At 41.7% G+C, this 16,822-nt stretch overlaps 2 long non-coding RNA genes across 4 annotated transcripts in view; one reads left to right on the top strand and one right to left on the bottom strand.

Moving 5' to 3' along the window:
• Window positions 1-4,075: 4,075 nt before the first annotated feature.
• On the bottom strand, window positions 4,076-10,147 carry LOC116100898. The gene is made up of 3 exons (XR_004122715.1): window positions 10,042-10,147; window positions 5,755-5,816; window positions 4,076-4,517 (listed from the first exon to the last, which is right to left on the bottom strand). It is a non-coding gene; the product is annotated as an uncharacterized LOC116100898 (long non-coding RNA).
• The window catches only part of LOC116100899, a 27,639-nt gene continuing 20,149 nt past the window's right edge, over window positions 9,333-16,822 (top strand). For 2 of the 3 annotated variants that reach the window (XR_004122717.1, XR_004122716.1), the window contains exons 1-6: window positions 9,333-9,371; window positions 10,546-10,590; window positions 12,159-12,258; window positions 13,746-13,883; window positions 15,014-15,070; window positions 15,565-15,620. This is a non-coding gene — a long non-coding RNA (uncharacterized LOC116100899). The remainder of the gene's footprint in view (window positions 9,372-10,545; window positions 10,591-12,158; window positions 12,259-13,745; window positions 13,884-15,013; window positions 15,071-15,564; window positions 15,621-16,822) is intronic. The other variant, XR_004122718.1, reaches the window with a different exon arrangement.

Below are 16,822 nucleotides of genomic sequence, written 5' to 3'. Positions count from 1 at the left end.
TAGTTTTCATATGACTAGGACTTTACATTCTATCCTTGTTAGGATTGGCCTTAAAAATGTCAATTGTTTTAACCGAATCTCTTCTAGTATTAAAATAAACCTTTCAATCATAAATACAGTCTATAGAGAGACTGGCAACTTTACTGAACCCTCTACAGTGCACCAATAGGAATATTGCAGGTTTTCGTATGCTTTAGTTTATCCAAATATCTAAAGCTTAAGGTAAGCAAAGACAAGGAAGCCAAATCTTACTGTGAATCTGAGTAGACCTTTGGGATTTATAAATCTTCATTATCAAATATACCTTATTTATCAAACATAGGTTGTTACTTTTCTAAATTTTCTAGCACCTTGGTATTAGCAAGTTAGCAAACACATCAGTAGTTAGACATATATCAGCTTAAATCAGCTTTTTTTTTTTAGTCTGGGTAGTCCCTTATAACCTTAAATTTTATCACAAGCTAGAGTATATTGCAAACCAGAGTTGAATCACATATATAGTGTTTTATAGCAAATATAACCTTAAATTTTTATCATCATACAAAAATCTATACCAATACAAAATATTTGAGATTTATTGGTGCTTCCTAGTCTATAACAGGGATACAGTGATAAACAGAGAGCTCATTAGGACTAGGAACTTTACCATTGTTGCTTTATACCATGTGGTTATCTTAAGATGGTGAAGTCACGTGGCAGTATTCTTCAACTATAGCTAAGATGGTTATCAGCCATGTGGCTGCTTATATTTTGATGAAGTCATTGGCCATGGATGAAAGACACTATTTAAAAACATCTGCTATTTAAATGAGAGTTGAATCCAAGTTACATATACATATAAACACAAAGCTAAATCCAAGTTACATAGGCACACAAATAAGAGTTCAGTCTCTGAGATACATACACACATACACACCCCATGTATAGATTTTAATTATAAGCCTTTTATTACAAATTTAAAGCCAGATTTTGTTACAGATTTTATAGATTTTAAATCATACTCAATTATAAACACATGAATCCTGAGATAAGAGTTTATACAGCATACTCTTAAGAAATTGTTTGAGAGCAGAGAACAGAAAAATCATAGAGATAAAAGATCTAAGAATGGAAAGTTGTGTAACCATAGAGATAAGAGACTTTATCTTGTTAGTGTGGCTGCAGAAGTTGTTACAATCTACAAGAGTTTGGAAATCAAGTACAACAATTCTTTTGGCCGTTGAACTATACTGGAGCAAAGCGGTAGTAATAGAATCTGAGTCTCTGGAGGAAGAGAGAGAGAGGGTCCCAGGACTGAACACCATGTGGATGTGTTCCTATAGTTTCAAGAGAGAGCAAAGAGCTGAAGCTGAGGCACTGTAGACTGGAGCCAGAGCGAGCCTGGAGAGAGCAGGAAAGAAGAGAGATGGATGCAGCAGGCCATAGGCACAGCAGGCTGCAGGAGCCAGAGAAGCACATAAGTGTGTGCTCATGCGTAGGACACAGCAGGCCAGAGGAAAGCAGCAGCTGAAGAATTGGACTCTAGGATTTGGAATCAAATTTTGTGGGTGTTAAAAGACAGCAGAAAACAAATGATCAGTACATACTTTAGGAGAGTCTGATCAGCAATTTGGCTTAGGGTGGATGCTTCAGGGGGAACAGGTGTGTACTGGGCATGTGCACACCACAGCTGGCAGCTGGCCTTCTTTGATTTTTGCCTTTTCTGCTAGGTCAGGCTCAGACTACCACTTTACAATAAACTTACAAATCCATCATCTCTAGCTTAAAGGCAGGACATTTATACAGTGTGTGTGTGGGGGGGTAGGTGAGGGAGAAATGGGGGAGACTAAACAAAACCAAAGAGGGCTTGGAACAAAGGAAAAAGAAATAGGGAATGGAGAATCCCTTTTGGTCATATGTCTTCCTCTCCTCCACCCCTTCCCTTGGTTAGCTCCATTTGAGATGATTATCTAAGGGATATTGAGGCCAGATTTGACTGCAAAAATAAATTTGGAACCCGCATTTCCATGCATGAGGAAGAGGGGAAGGTCCAAGGCCTAAAGTCCAAGGTGTTATCAAGATTCAGGGAGACTAAACAAGGCAGGCACAACCTTTGTTCAACATCTGGTACCAAGACTTTCAAATGAAGCCCAAATGTGAAAACTCAAGCTCAAAAACAAAGCCTCGCCCAAGGGAAATGGTCAGAGATGGGGTTAGCAAAAAGATTCAACCATAGCCTTAAAGACTATGACTGGGGGTACCTCTGTCTCCAAGGAATACCAGAGGGATGCCAGATATCCACCAGTCACTCCCTCAGATTCATGGAAGTGTTTACACAGATCACAGGGAAAACTTACAATTGCTGCTGCTGGATAGGTTGCTTAGCAGTTGGTAAGCCAGAAAGTGAGTCTGTTGCAGGTGGATTGGAGACAAGGGATAGTGTTCCAGTGGGGAGCATGCAGGAATGAGGATATCCTCCTGAGTCCTAGGCACCAATATTAGGGTTTTTGAGGCAGATAACCTCGGAAGGTTGGAGCCAAGAAATGTCACAGAAATCATACTATACAACAGATCTAATGCAAGAAAGAGAGAGACAGAAAGAGAAAGAGGAGATACAGAGACTAGGAGATAGAGATCTGGCTATGATGATAGGGACATTTTAAAGGCTATGTGTGCCACATTTGGTAGCTGGTGATGATGTGGCAGATGGCACTGAGTTGCTGAAGGCAGGCTCTGGCAAAAACTATCACTGCTGTGTTTATTACAACTATAATACAAAATCAGTGCACATGCATACCAGAGGACTAATGAATAAGGAGTATGTGGTACATACACACAGTAGGGTAATCTGGAATGCTACAAGAAAGAACAATCTTTTGTCTTCCTATACAGTATGGGAGAGACTGGAAAACTATTCTAAATGAAATAAATAAAGTTTCACATGATCTCACTGACTTGTCTGATCTAAAATTGTGGATATTAATAGTTAATAGAATGGTTAACAGAGACTGGGAATGAGTATAGAATTAGGAGGGCTAATCAGGGCTCTGAGCTGCAATTGTAGAGGATATGAAGCCTAGAGTGCCACTGAAGCATAGTAGGGCTACTCCAGCTAGAGATCTTCATCCTATATTACACAGTTTTGAAGAAAAAGGTTTTAAGGATTTTTTTTGTCCTATAAGAAGTGATGTTTAGGACACAGATACACTAACCTTACATAAAATAGCTACATGTGTTAAAATAGCCCTTACAATCATTATATCTGATTTTAGTGTTTTTTTTTTAATCAGGTAAAACATAAATTTTTTCTTTAGAAAACTATCATTTAAACTATTTTAAAGAAAGTATCTTAGCATTGCACTTTGGTGTTGTGAAATGACTGCATATTTCTCAGACCCCATTATCCATCCTCAGTCTAGCCCTTCCTTGCCTTTTCCAGTCTTAATACCACTAATTCTCTCTTTCTGCCTCTATGGTTTTTCTTATTCTGGATATTTCATGCAAACCGTCATCTTAAAAAATAAAACACAAGAAACAGTGCAATCATAGTTTGTGTTCTGGTTCCCTTTCTGTTGCTATGATAAAAATACTTAGACCAATGGGTTTGTTGCAGCTCACAGATGACAGACAGTCCATCACTGTGGAAGGCCAGGGCCAGAAGAACAAAAACCATGTTACTGCTTTTTTATACAGCTCTGAAAAACTCATTTAGAAAATAGTTCCTCTTGTAGTGGGCACGGCCTTTCTGCACCAATCAATAAAGACTTCTACCACCCACCACACACACATACATACACACACATACAAACACACACACACATACACACACACACACACACACACACACACACACACACACACACACACAATGCCCATGGTTTAATCTGATCAGGCAATTCCTCAATTGAGACCTCCTTCTCAGGTGATTCATAGCTGTGTCCCACTGACTGTTAAAGTAACCATGGCAGTGTGTAAACTTAACTCACGATATACCTCAAGTATTTTTCCACATAATCTTTGTAACCTCCACAGTAAAGTTGTCTCTTTTCCCGTTGAAAAATCATCAGGATGAACTAACTGATTTCCTTCTCAGATGTTGTGGCAAAATTTCTTTATTATTCCATTTTAGCATTATACCCTGGCAAGGGACATCTTCATGTATGTAATTTCTCTCAAAGTTATCATTACTTCATTGGGTCTACATACAAAACTTACATGAAAACAAATGATAATAATCTCTAGCAGGGTTATATTAGTATTCTACTTTACTAACCATACATGGGGTACTTGTGTTACACTGATGATGTTGTGAGCAGAGGATATATATGTGTTTAATATATACTTTATATATACATACATATATAACATATAATATTTTAGAAGTGCCTTAGATTGTGACACTTGACTTTGTGAAATGAAAAGATGTCCTCAGTCCTTCAGTTCTCTCACTCCTGGCAGAGTGTTTTTTCTCCAGGAAAAAAAATCCCTCCTATGTGAAGCCAGATTACATTTCCAATTTATCGCTCCCGTGGAAGTGGCTGCAGGATAAGAACAAATACAGTCTGTGTTCAATCTATTCAATTAGAACGGAACAAGAAATTTATTTCAGCACATACAAATCAGCAAATCCCATCCTGGTTGAATCCCATTTAGCATTTACGTAGGCTTAATTAAATCACCAATGGGGTTTCTTACAAGGAGAATGGCCTTCAGGAATCTGCTTGCTAAATACTTCTCAGCAAGGCCTACGGGGAGCAAACAAGGAGGTTGGCCTGCAGAGTCCCTCGAATCCCTCCAACTTTCAGATCACTCTGACTGTGAGCTTGCAAGAGCTGGTAAGCAAATATGGAGCCACGAGGGGTGGGGAAGGTCAGTGGACCAGAGCCCTGTGCTATCTGGCTCATCAATTCTGACTTTCTGAGCTGTGCCTCCGTCCACACACCTTTAGGAGCAAGCTGCTCTTCTCACAAAGGGCAAACATTTTTATTGCAAACAGCCTAGCTCTCATGAACATTGAGAACCAGCCAGTGAGAAGAAAAAAAAAAGGAAGACATTATTAACTATCCTTGTGAAAATCAATGCTTGGTCAGTTCTTGTCTGACAGGTTCTCCAGGCCCATCCTTCAGATTTCTTCTCTTCCCCTCACCTGGGCTCTTGATCTCTCTCTCTCTCTCCCTTCCTGCCTCCCTCTCTTCTTCCTTTTCCCTATCTTCCTATAATCCCCTTCCCCACCCCTCATTATAAATTTGTTGTTCCACCAGCCTTCCTTTCAGTAACTCTGTAGCATCAGCTGCTTTCATTACGTGCCTCAGTCACAGAAACTGCCGCTCCCGGCTGTCCTATGAGTTTCATATTATGCGACAGGCGCCCCCTTTAAAAGATCAATATCTTGTTCATTCTGTCTCCCACTCTGTCTGTTTATATCTTCCTCATGTCCTCACTCTAAGATGACCTTTTGCTCTCTCCCTCCCCCAATAAACCTCTAGTGCTAGATGCATAGTGTGATCTCTTAGTGGCACACTTTAGCCCTGGCCCTGCCAAAGGTATCCCACTGCCTTATCCTAACGCTCTTTCCCCCCTCCTCTCCTTTCCTCCTTTCCTCCTCTCCCTTTCTGCACCTCTCCTCTCTCCATCCCTCTCCCCCGTTTCCCACCCTCTCTGCCCCGCCTTGTACCAAGTGTTCCACTACCCAAGCCAACATTGTAGTATGCTGGGAACCTCAGTCTGCCTAGGGGCCTTGCCTTTCCCCTGCTGATCAGCTGAGCATCTCTTTACCTCTGAGTCAGGCTTTTCCTGTGTCAACTCATTTGCTCACATTCAAGGAGGAAATGTCCATTCTACAATAGGAGGAGATAGATCAGAACATGGGAACTAAATCTAGATCTGTCCACCTGGTTTCTGAGTTCCAGCAGCTTCAAATTACTACTGCCTGAGGTTAGCTTCCCTAGAAGAACCGGTCCCAAGGGGGAAGGAACTCCAATAGTAGGCAAAGCTAAGATCTCCAGCTAACATCCTGCTTCTGTATTTTAAAGTCTATAGAAAAATTTTTGCAAGTATTAGTTCCAGAGTACGTTCTAGCAGATTGGGAAATGTCAGAAAAGAGGAGTTTTAAAATTATAGTTCTTTTTTCAGTGCTGAGGATTAAACCTTGAGACTTGAAAGTGTTAGGCATGTGCCCTAGCATTAACCTACATTCCCACCCTTTTCTTTTGTTCTCACTCTTTTTTTTTTTTTTTTTTTTGTGAGACATGGTCTGGACAAGTTGTCCAGGTAGGCCTTCTGTTAGCATTCCTTCTAGGCTCCGCCCCACAGTTACCTAGCTGTAGCCCGGTTTGCCTGGTTTACTGTAAAAGGGGCTCTTTGCCCCCTTGCTCTCTTGCTCTTACTCTCTTACTCTCTGCCCTGACTCCTTTCTCCCTCTCTCCTCTCCCCCCTCCACGTTTTCCTGGCTGGAGGCCTCTCCTCTTCTGTCTCTCTGTCTCTGTGTCTCTGTGTATTTCTGTCTTTCTGTCTCTGTCTGTCTGTCTGTCCCTCCCCCCTCTCTCTTTCTGTCTCTACTCCCTTCCTAACTCCCAATTCCCATGCCCTAAACTCTATTCCATGCTATACCAGTTGTATGGCTGGTACCTCAGGGGGAAGGGATGGCTCAGCATGGGCCTGCCAAGGCACCTCCTTTCACCTCACCATACCTGACTCTACAAAGCATATCCTTGGCTTTCTTTCATTTTTTTTTTATAAAATACAACACCTCGAACTCACTTTGTAGCCCAGGAAGACTTTGAGTTCATAGTCTTCCTGTTTCAGCCTCCCAAAGAGCTGGGCCAACGTCATTGCACCTGGCTGAAATCTCACCTTCCAAGGTTTTGCCCTTGTTAGTTTTCCTATTGAACTCCTGGTTCCAAGAATATTGAGGTCTGTTCTGGGCAGTACTAAAAATAAGTTCCTGCCTATAAAATCTGGAAGGACCTCGGAACCACTGGTTCATGCCTCTCTGTAGAGTGGAGGACCCTGGGAAAGAAGCCAACACCCACAGAGCTGGAGATGCCATGGGGTCATGTTACCTTCATCTTCTACTGCCTCCAGGAGAGTGATGTTATTTATCCTGTTTGAAAGACAAGAGATGGCATTCCTCCAGGCTGATGAGTTCAGTCTCCAGTGATGTTTATTTACAATGCTAACTCAGTCTGCATGGCTCTGCAGACCTCAGGTGGTAGGGATGCAGTAGGTTAATAGCCTTTTTGAATATGAAGACATGTGAATTGGGAAGCAGCTGAGTGTAATAGAAAAAATAAAATTGAAAGTTGCAGGCTGGAGTTGGGGTCCTGGGTCTCACATTTGCCAGTTGTTCAATGTAGAGGGACAATATCATCAGTCTGTGTGGTCCACCTATCTGGTCCCTGGTGTTCGAGGCAGAATGTTCCATGCACATGTATATTCAAGCAGAATTCAGATGTGTGAATACTTTCCAAATCTCTAAGATATTTTTATAACAGTTTTGTACATGTATGCACTGTATTGTGATTATGTTCACTGCTATTATTGATTAGTTCCCCCCCTTTCTTGACCTTTGAACCCCTTCGTTGTCCCAATAGTCTTCAAAGGCATAGTCAATAGTGACTATGCCTTTGAAGAGAGTGGTATCCCCTCCTGTGGCACCATGCAGCCAAGAGCTCTTAGGAATGGGTGGGGTTCTCTGTATACATGACAAAATGTTAAAGGGCTCTATCGTGTATAGGTTTCCATTAGTCCTTTGTGTTTGTGGTTGCAATTACTGGGTCATGACTGGATGGCAGCATTTCACGGCATTCTTCCCATCTTCCTAGCCCTACAGTCCTTCTGCTTTTTCTTCTTAGGGGCTGATACAGACTTCCTGTTCCTCTATCAATCAATACAGCTCAGAGCTCTCTGCGAGAGTCTCAAGAGCAGCATTGCTTTTATCAGGTTGGCCTGTGAGCATCTCAGTGTGGGGCATTTTCTTGATTACTGCTTGAAGAAGAAGGGTCCAGCTCATTGTGGGTAGTGTCATCCCTGAGCAAGTAGACTTGTGTGAGGCAGTGGACCATGCCAGGAAACTTAGTAAATTTGAGTGGTTTGGAAGCCCCGGAACCTCTGAGAAAGAACCACTTGAGAGGATGGTAGGAGCTTCCTCTGCTTCTGACCAGGCTCCTGTCACATGACCACAGCACCCCACTGAAGATCGTGACAATAGGGACAGTATCCTAAGCCCCTTCACATGCAGATGAGGTATCCCTAACATCTCAGACCAAGCCAATAGAAGGCAATTGCTGTCAGACCCCAACCAACCCCAAAATGTATATTAGATCCTTCCTATCCAGAAGGAACAAAGGTGTAAGAATTACTCCATCACAGATCACCTGAGAGCCTCTCTTCTACAAGGGCACTTCTGGGTAAGAGAGCAACTTACCTGAAGCTTTCACCACCAGAAGCTCTGCTGCACCTTGCCTGCTACCCACCCACCCCCCCTCCCCAGCTCCGAACAGTGTAGAGTCCAGCTGCTTCACCAACTTTGGAGCAGTGGGCTGCAGGCTGAGGTTGCACTTCCCTCTTCTGACTTGCATCCTCTCCCCTTTGCTTGAACTCTCTCACTTGGCCAGAGATCACCAAGGATAGCGTGTGTTACACCGACTGGCAGACTTGGGCTGGGTAAGGAAGCTGGATCCAAGTCCGGGACTAAGCCAGACAGCAGCATTCCACCATGATCTCTGCTTCGGTTTCCACAGGAACTGCTGCCCTGACTTACTTAAATGATGGACTCTGACCTAGAAGTGATGGACTCTAACTTTGAAGTGTAACCAAATATACCATTATTCCCCCCCAAGTTGTTTTGAGTCATGGTGTTTATCACAGCAACAGTGAGTGAACAAACACTAGAACACTCATCAAACATTTCTTTTTTGAGAAAGAAAACTGGTCACTGAACAGTTACCACCACATTCTCTACTATCAGACTGCCTGGCTTTTAACTTCATGCTATGTCTGTGGCTCTAGAAAATAATCTACCACTGCTGAGCCCCCCTCTTATCATGCAGAGGGTAGAACCCAAGCCAAGTGCCGGAGAAGACTACATGAGAGAAAGCACCTGCATTTGGTAAATGTTCAACAAACACTGTCATTTGTTCCATGTTGTTTGTACAATCGTGTGTTGAATAATAGAATTTTAGCCAAAATAGGACCACACACACCACAGGAGTCTCATAAGATGTATCTCCCACCGAAGCTGTAGCAGTCCTCATAAGTATAAACACACTCTATGCTGTTGGCAAACTAACAAAGCCACCTCATAAATACTTCCTGTACATAAATGGGGAGAGGTGACAAAGGCCACAGAGAGGCAACTGAGAAGGACCTGAACAGTCTTCCATGCACATCACGTATGTTCATGTTGTTCTGAGTTGTATATGCACTGGGAAACCTGCTTCTGCTACCCTAGAAATACATCTAAGATAAGAAGGTCAGGAAATCCAATGGCTCTTCTTGTTTTGTGTCCTCCATTCTCGTAGTTTTTCCTTCCTCCCTTAGTCTGGACTTAAGATGGCAATTCTCACACTCAGCTTTTACTCTGGACAGCTACATTCTACATTGGCTGCCTCTTCCAAAGCAATCTGTCTGGCCTCTGGTATAGGTTGGAGATGATAAGAAGTTTTAACACTTTCACTTGGCTGAAGAACAGCATCTCCCCTATTTAATTTTTAATTAACTAATTAATTCCCTTATGACTCCAGGTTCAGAGTGTGGTACTGAATGGGCATAGACACACTGGTGTGTATGTGTGTGTCTGTGTGTAAGTAAGCCTGATATTTGTTATCTTTCTCCATTTATAAAGCCAGAATCTTTGCCTGAACTAAGCTCCCCAAATCCAACTAGTCTAGATAACTAGACCTGTCTTCACATTCTGAGTGTTGGGATTGTAGGTGAGGTGTCAAGTCTGCCAACTCTTATGTGGATAGTGGGGATCCAAACCCTAGTCTTCAGCCTAACACAGTAAGTGCTTTCTCCATGGAGCCATCTCCCAGCCCTCTATCTCTTTCTTTCTTCTGTCACCTGTCACTTAACAGCCAGGACCTCTGTTCAGCCTCCTCTTTCCTCTTCCTCTCATCCTGTCCGATTCATGTATTGATGGCTGATATCTCAACACTGAGTCAGCTGCTATGGTCAACTGTGATGTCACAGCTGGAATTCATTAACATTCTTATAGCAGAATTATCTATTAGAAGAGAATTGGAAGAGCTGGGTGGGAGAGAAGAGGCTGGCTGGAGGAGTGGGGAGACAGACTCAGACATTCTGTGGGGAAAGGAAAGACTGTTGTTGTATCATTATTTATTAATTCTCAAATTTTGAATCCTGTACACTAAGCAGTTTTAAACACATTGCCTTTGGTTTTCTCTATCTGTATGTTGTATGTGTCATGGGAAAACAAAGACCCACAAAACAACAATAGCTTGATCAAGCTTTCATATGTGGCCACTGGTAAATTTAGGGTTTAACTTATTCTGGAAAGTAAAATAAAATTTTAAAATGTTAAGCTGTCTCTCATATATTCTTTAGGGGTCAGAGTAAAGATTATCCATCAAAAATGGAGAAGATGTCATGGTGAGTGGGCTACAAGCAGACCAGGGTTGGTCAAGACTGAGCAGGTTCTCTGGCTAACCCTGTAGTCAGAACAAGTGCCACAAGCTCAGCCTGTCTGAAAACCTTACAAGGAGAGACGGCATGAGCCCAGTTCCAGTCGTCTGAGTAGCCAGGCTTGAGAGAAGGTTAGGATCACCTGGGACCCAGTGCTGAGGGTGGAGGATCACTGTTTAGCTCTAGCTGAGAAAAGAGGCTCAGACTTGGGAAGAGACAGACAGCCCTGCACCCTGAACAGCAACGTGGAGTAAGAATCCTAGTTAATTAGCCAGAACCTGAGAGCCTGGACGCCATGAGTTTCAGGACCATTTATGTTCTGAGAACAAATGAGTCAGAGATGCTCTCCATTCTAGAGCAGACAGTACACAGCCTAGTGGCAGAGACAACAGAATTCCATATTCAGTGATAGTGGGGAAGCACAAGAGGGTGTGTTATTCACCTTAAGGAAGAACCCTTGGCTCACTTATGTCCTGCAATCTAGGAAGTCTTCATGTGGTGGAAAGGGCTTCAGTTAGGGGAACAAAAGCAAGATATATAGAAGGAGCAGTAGGTGGCCAAGGTTTGGAGGTAGAAAAGCCAACTGCAGAGAGAAATCAGAGCCAGATCACATGATATGGGGTGGAGTGCAGAGATCACAGGGAAAAAAAGAGTCTGGAAAGACTGGCAGAGAGACAGAATTTTAGATTCTGACAAGTTTGAAAAATTATAAAGATCAAAGGGTGCTGGATATGTCTTTTATTTAAAAAGTGAAAGAGACCAGGGATGGCAGTACACACCTGTGATCTCAGTACCTGAGAGGCCTTGCAGGTGGGTCAGTGAAGAGCAGCCCTGACTATGTAGGAGCTTGCTGTCACAGGGCTGAAGGAAAAGCAGAAGGCTAGAAGGAGGCACATAGCTGGCAACACTGTCCACACTGGAGCTAAAAGATAAGTGTCCTGATAGGAAGATGGGCTCATTCCAGGGCTCCAAGACCCATCCTTCCACAGGCTTGCAGGCACAGGTTAGGCATTTGTGCTTCAATTTGAGAACTGTATGCATGAAACAGATGTGATAATTTGTCTATAAAGAATCTCTACTTCCTGGAGGAGACTCTGAAGAGAAATGAACCAGCTGCTATCAGGATGGTAACTAGAAATGTAATGATGCTCAGGACCAAGAATCTTACAGAATGTACATTGTATACAGAACACACAAAATATTCTGGTCAGGGTTCTCCAGAATAATGAAATGAAGTGTGTGTGTGTGTGTGTGTTTGTGTGTTAGACTATGTAGGGATGCCCAGACAGTTGAAGACTCAAAAAAAAAAAAAAATAAAAGCTATAGTTTGACTCTGAAGGTTGTCTATTGGCTGAGCTACCTTCTTCTCCTAGGAAGGTGGCCATCGCTTTACTAAAGTCCCTAACTGATTTGTTGAGGACCACATACTTGGTGGAAGTATTTTGCTTGGTTCATTTTATTGATTTAAATTTTAATCTAATTTTAAAGTCTTTATAGAAACACCTAAATTATGCTTTGTCTATATCTTTGGACAGGGATCCAGCCGAGCTGACACAAGTTATCATAATTGGAATCTTTCAAACATGTTGATAACCAAACATGTACAAGAGAAAACCCAGGTGACAGGAAATTCTGGTGAGGATGTGGGGAAAGAGGAACATTCCTCCATTGCTGGTGGGATTGCAAGTTGGTACAATGACTCTGGAAATCAGTCTGGCAGTTCCTTAGATAATTGGACATAGTAATACCTGAGGAGCCAGCTATACCACTCCTTGGCATATACCCGGAAGATGCTCCAACATATAATAAGGACATATGCTCCACTATGTTCTTAGCAGCATTATTTATAATATCCAGAAGCTGGAAAGAATCCAGATATCCTTCAACAGAGGAATGGATACAGAAAATGTGATACATTTACACAATGGAGTACTACTCAGCTATTAAAAACAATGAATTCATGAAACTATTAGGCAATGGATGGAACTAGGAAATATCATCCTGAGAGAAGTAACCCAATCACAAAAGAACACACATGGTATGCACTCTCTGATAAGTTGATATTAGCCCAGAAGTTCAGAATACCCAAGATACAATTCACAGACAACATGAAGCTCAAGAAGGAAGACCAAAGTGTGGGTGCTTTGGTCCTTCTGAGAAAGGGAAAAAAATACTCATGGGAGCAAATATGGAGACAAAGTATAGAGCAGAGACTGGAGCAAAGGCCAACCAGAGACTGCCCCACCTGGGGGTCCATCCCATATACAGTCAGCAAACCCAGACATTATTATGGATGCCAAGAAGTACATGCTGACAGGAGCCTGATATAGCTGTCTCCTAAGAGGCCTTGCCAGAGCCTGACAAATGCAGAGGTGGATGCTCTCAACCAACCACTGGACTGAGCATGGGTCCCCAATGGAGGAATTAGAGAAAATACTGAAGGAGCTTAAGGTGTTTGTAACCCCATAGGAAGAACAACAATTATCAACCAACTAGACACCCCAGAGCTCCCAGGGACTAAGCCACCAACCAAGGAGTACACATGGGTGGACCCATGGCTCCAGCTGCCCATGTAGCAGAGGGTGGCCTTGCCAGTCATCAATGGGAGGAGAGGCCCTTGGTCCTGTGAAAGCTCAATGGATGCCCCAGTATAGGGGAATTCGAGGGTGGGGATGAGGGAGTGGGTGGGGGGGTAGGGGAACACCCTCACAGAAGCAGGGAGGGGGGATGGGATAGGGGGCTTGGGGGGACCAGGAAAGGGGATAACATTTGAAATGTAAATTTAAAAATATCCAATTAAAAAAAAAGTTTTCAATGTGAGTGTCCTTATAGTCATCAACATATTATAGCCCTTGGGTTAAATTGTGTTCATCATCTAATTCATTAATAGTTTTATTGGAACAGAGCATGCTAATTCATATATTGTCAATGGATGTTGTCATGCTACATGGAAGGCTGAGTGGCTGAGACAAACCACAGAGACATAGAAAGTTTGTGGAAAAGGCATGCTGAGTTCTTATGAATTCAATTGAGTACACCTGTCACCTTTCAAGTGTGACCAGTTGACAAGGATAGAGGAAAAAGTGTGGATTAGAAAGGACTCCATTCTGTTCCAATTTTAGAAGACAAGCTAGGAGGGTGACTCCATAGAAGAATCTAAAAAAGAGGCAGCCACTGAAACTTCAGGAAACTGAAAGAATTCGCCATCACACCACTGTTCAGATTGACAGATGTTTCCAGAAGGCAAGCATGAATACCAGGTTGGTCTATTAAGATTAGACAGAGTTCTCACATTTTGCTATGAAGAGGAGCAGAGTTAAATGCCGGCTGGGGACATACGAAGCTTGGTGGTAGCACATCAGCCAAATGTACATAAAGCCCCAGGCTTACTACTCAGAACTGAAGCAGATAAACAGCTAGGGAGGGATGGAGAAGAGATAGATGATAGATAGGTGATAGATAAGCACATAGAGCTCATTCCCATCTTTATAAAACTCAAATTTCACAAGGTTAATTCATTTCATTTTGACACATAAGTCTCTTATTCTTACTACAGTTATCTATCATCTATCTTTGTGTGGCTGTGTGTATAAGAGAGAGAAGAGCAAGGCAGAAAAAAGTAATGAGGAAAGAGAGAAAGAAGTATAAAACGAGAGAGAGGAGGGAATGAGGGAGAAGGGAAGGGGGGACTGGAGAGGGAAGGAAGAAGAGAGAAATATTCCATACATCTATAATCAGATTCTTTGCTAATATGGATGGCTAGCACAGAGGAGAGCACAGATCCCATCACAGAGTATTGCCTGTATCTAAGGCCCCTTCCTTGCACACCCCACTGTGTAATCTGCCCGAGAGCTGAACTGCCAGTTATTGTTTGTTTAATAATATATTTTACTTTCATTTTTAAAAGATATTTTCACAAGGATTACAATTATCTTCTTATAGCATTTTGAAGAAATCATTGCATTATCTTCCAGATTCCATTATTTCTCCTAGGAATAGGACCACTCATTTCATTGTTACCTCTTTGAAAGCATCTACCCCCAACATGCCCTTTATTCTAGGTGCTTTTACAAGTTTCCCTTTGTAGTTGGGTTTTTGTTGTTTTCTAAGAATGTACTCCCATAAGCAACTGTTGGTTCATTTGTTTTTATCCTGAACAAGATTTCAGCAAAATCCATAACTAATAGTTTTCTAATGATTATTTTTATTCCATTCTCTACTTCTATATCTTTAGCTTTTCAGCTTCTGAATCTTTATTTTTACTGACAGATTAATAGGTAAAAAAATAAATGACAGATGAGTGGTAGATAGATAGATAGATAGATGATAGGTAAACACAGTCATCATTCCCACTGAAGATCTTGTATGAAGCTCTGGGTTTATTCCTCAGGACTGAAGCAAACAGAAAAGCAGCCAAGGAAGGATGAAGAGGAGAAACAAATGATAAGTAGGCGATAGATAAATATATATAGCTCATTCCCACCTTTGTGAAACTCAAATTTTAGAATGTCAATTCATTTCATTTTGCCACTAAGTCTTCTATGTTATTTCATTTATCAATTTATTTATTTGTTGTGTGTGTCAATGCTTGTCATAGCATAGGTGAAATATGGTGGTCAGAAGACAACTTTCAGGAGTCACTTCTCTCCTTCTACAATATGATTTGAGCTCAGTGTTGTTGAGCTTTGCTGCTGGTGTGTTTGCCTGGTGAGCCATCTCACCAGCCTGGTTTGTTTGTTTGATCTCAACTTTTTTGGTCTGTTTTCAATACATTATGGATCAATCTTTCTTCTTTTTTTTCTTTTCTTTTTTTTTCTTTTTTACAAAATCCTTTTTTCTAGTTCAGTGATTTTTTTCTTTTAGTTTCTTCTAATCTGTTGTTAAACTGCTCACTGAGTTCTGAAATATAGTTACTAATTTCTTATTCTGCTATTTTTGCAGTATTGACGACTGAAGCTGGGACCTTTCATAAGCTAAACAAGCACAACCTCATGGAGGTACATCCCAAGTCCTTGGGAGTTATTTAAATTTATTTAAATGTATTTATTTATATCCCCCAACTGTCTCCCTCTAGTCACTCCCTCACAGTGTCCCTTCTTTTTCTGCCTCTTCTCTTCAAGGTGGGTGCTCCCCAGGTATCTCCAATCCCTGGCACATCAAGTCTAAGGGTCTTACTATACAAACCAGGCTAGTCTTCAAGGCTCCATCCTCTAACCTCTGCTGGGAACTGGGATTCTAGGTTTTACCTCCACACAGCAGATTTGAACGTACTTTTGAAAGCATTTTAAAAAATTAGATTCTAGGGCTTCTGGTAAAATTCCTTAGCCTGTTATTAATTTAGTTCACCAGTCTAGCCAGAACTATTTTAAATTCTGTGTCAACACCCAGAACCTTAATCATCTTGTATACTTCCATTGTGGTTCTGTTTAGTTTTAGGTCTTCTAAACCTAGGAAGTTTTGGTTAAGTGCTAGATATTGTACATGGAAAAATGTTAAGTCTCAGCATGACCTGTTCTCCAGGGTGTTTATTTTAGCTATGAAGGACAGTTAAGTGGAGGTGAACCACCTTACTTTAGTCAGTCCATGAAGCTCTTGGTCTTCCAGGCTCTGGCAATCTCCTGCCCTCTAATACAGGAGGAATTTGATTTGCACTTTATTGGCCTTTATTGATTGCACTTCATGACCCAAGGTCAAGTTTTCTGAAGTTCATCCACCGTAACTTGGGCAGTGTGTGTGTGTGTTTACACATGCATATGTACTCTCAGGAGTGATTTTGGAATTAGAGATAAAGATGTCGAATAAAAGAGGAGCACACCCAGAGTTCTGGCCAGAAACAAATGGCACACTGAAGGGGGAAATATATGAATATATTTTAAATATATATATATTTAATATATATTATATTTCCCCCTTCAGTGTGAATATATATATATATATGCATGATATTAAGGCTTTGTGAGAAAGAAGTAACTACATGGTAAACTGTTGGTATTCTCCCCAACAACAATGTGTCTTATTAAGAAAGAGCTCTACTATACACATGCTACCAGAACAATCAGACCCACCATGTGCAGTCCTTGGTTGGTGGTTGAGACCCTGGGAGCTCTGAGGGTACTAGTTAGTTCATATTGTTGTTTGTCCTAAGGGGCTGCAAACATCTCAGCTCCATTGGTCCTTTCTCTAACTCCTTCACTGGGGA

The sequence above is a fragment of the Mastomys coucha genome, unplaced genomic scaffold (genome assembly GCF_008632895.1).
Source record: "Mastomys coucha isolate ucsf_1 unplaced genomic scaffold, UCSF_Mcou_1 pScaffold21, whole genome shotgun sequence".
Classification (NCBI taxonomy): domain Eukaryota; kingdom Metazoa; phylum Chordata; class Mammalia; order Rodentia; family Muridae; genus Mastomys; species Mastomys coucha.
Note: the sequence above shows the minus strand (reverse complement) of the source record. Positions and strands in the feature narration are given on the sequence as shown.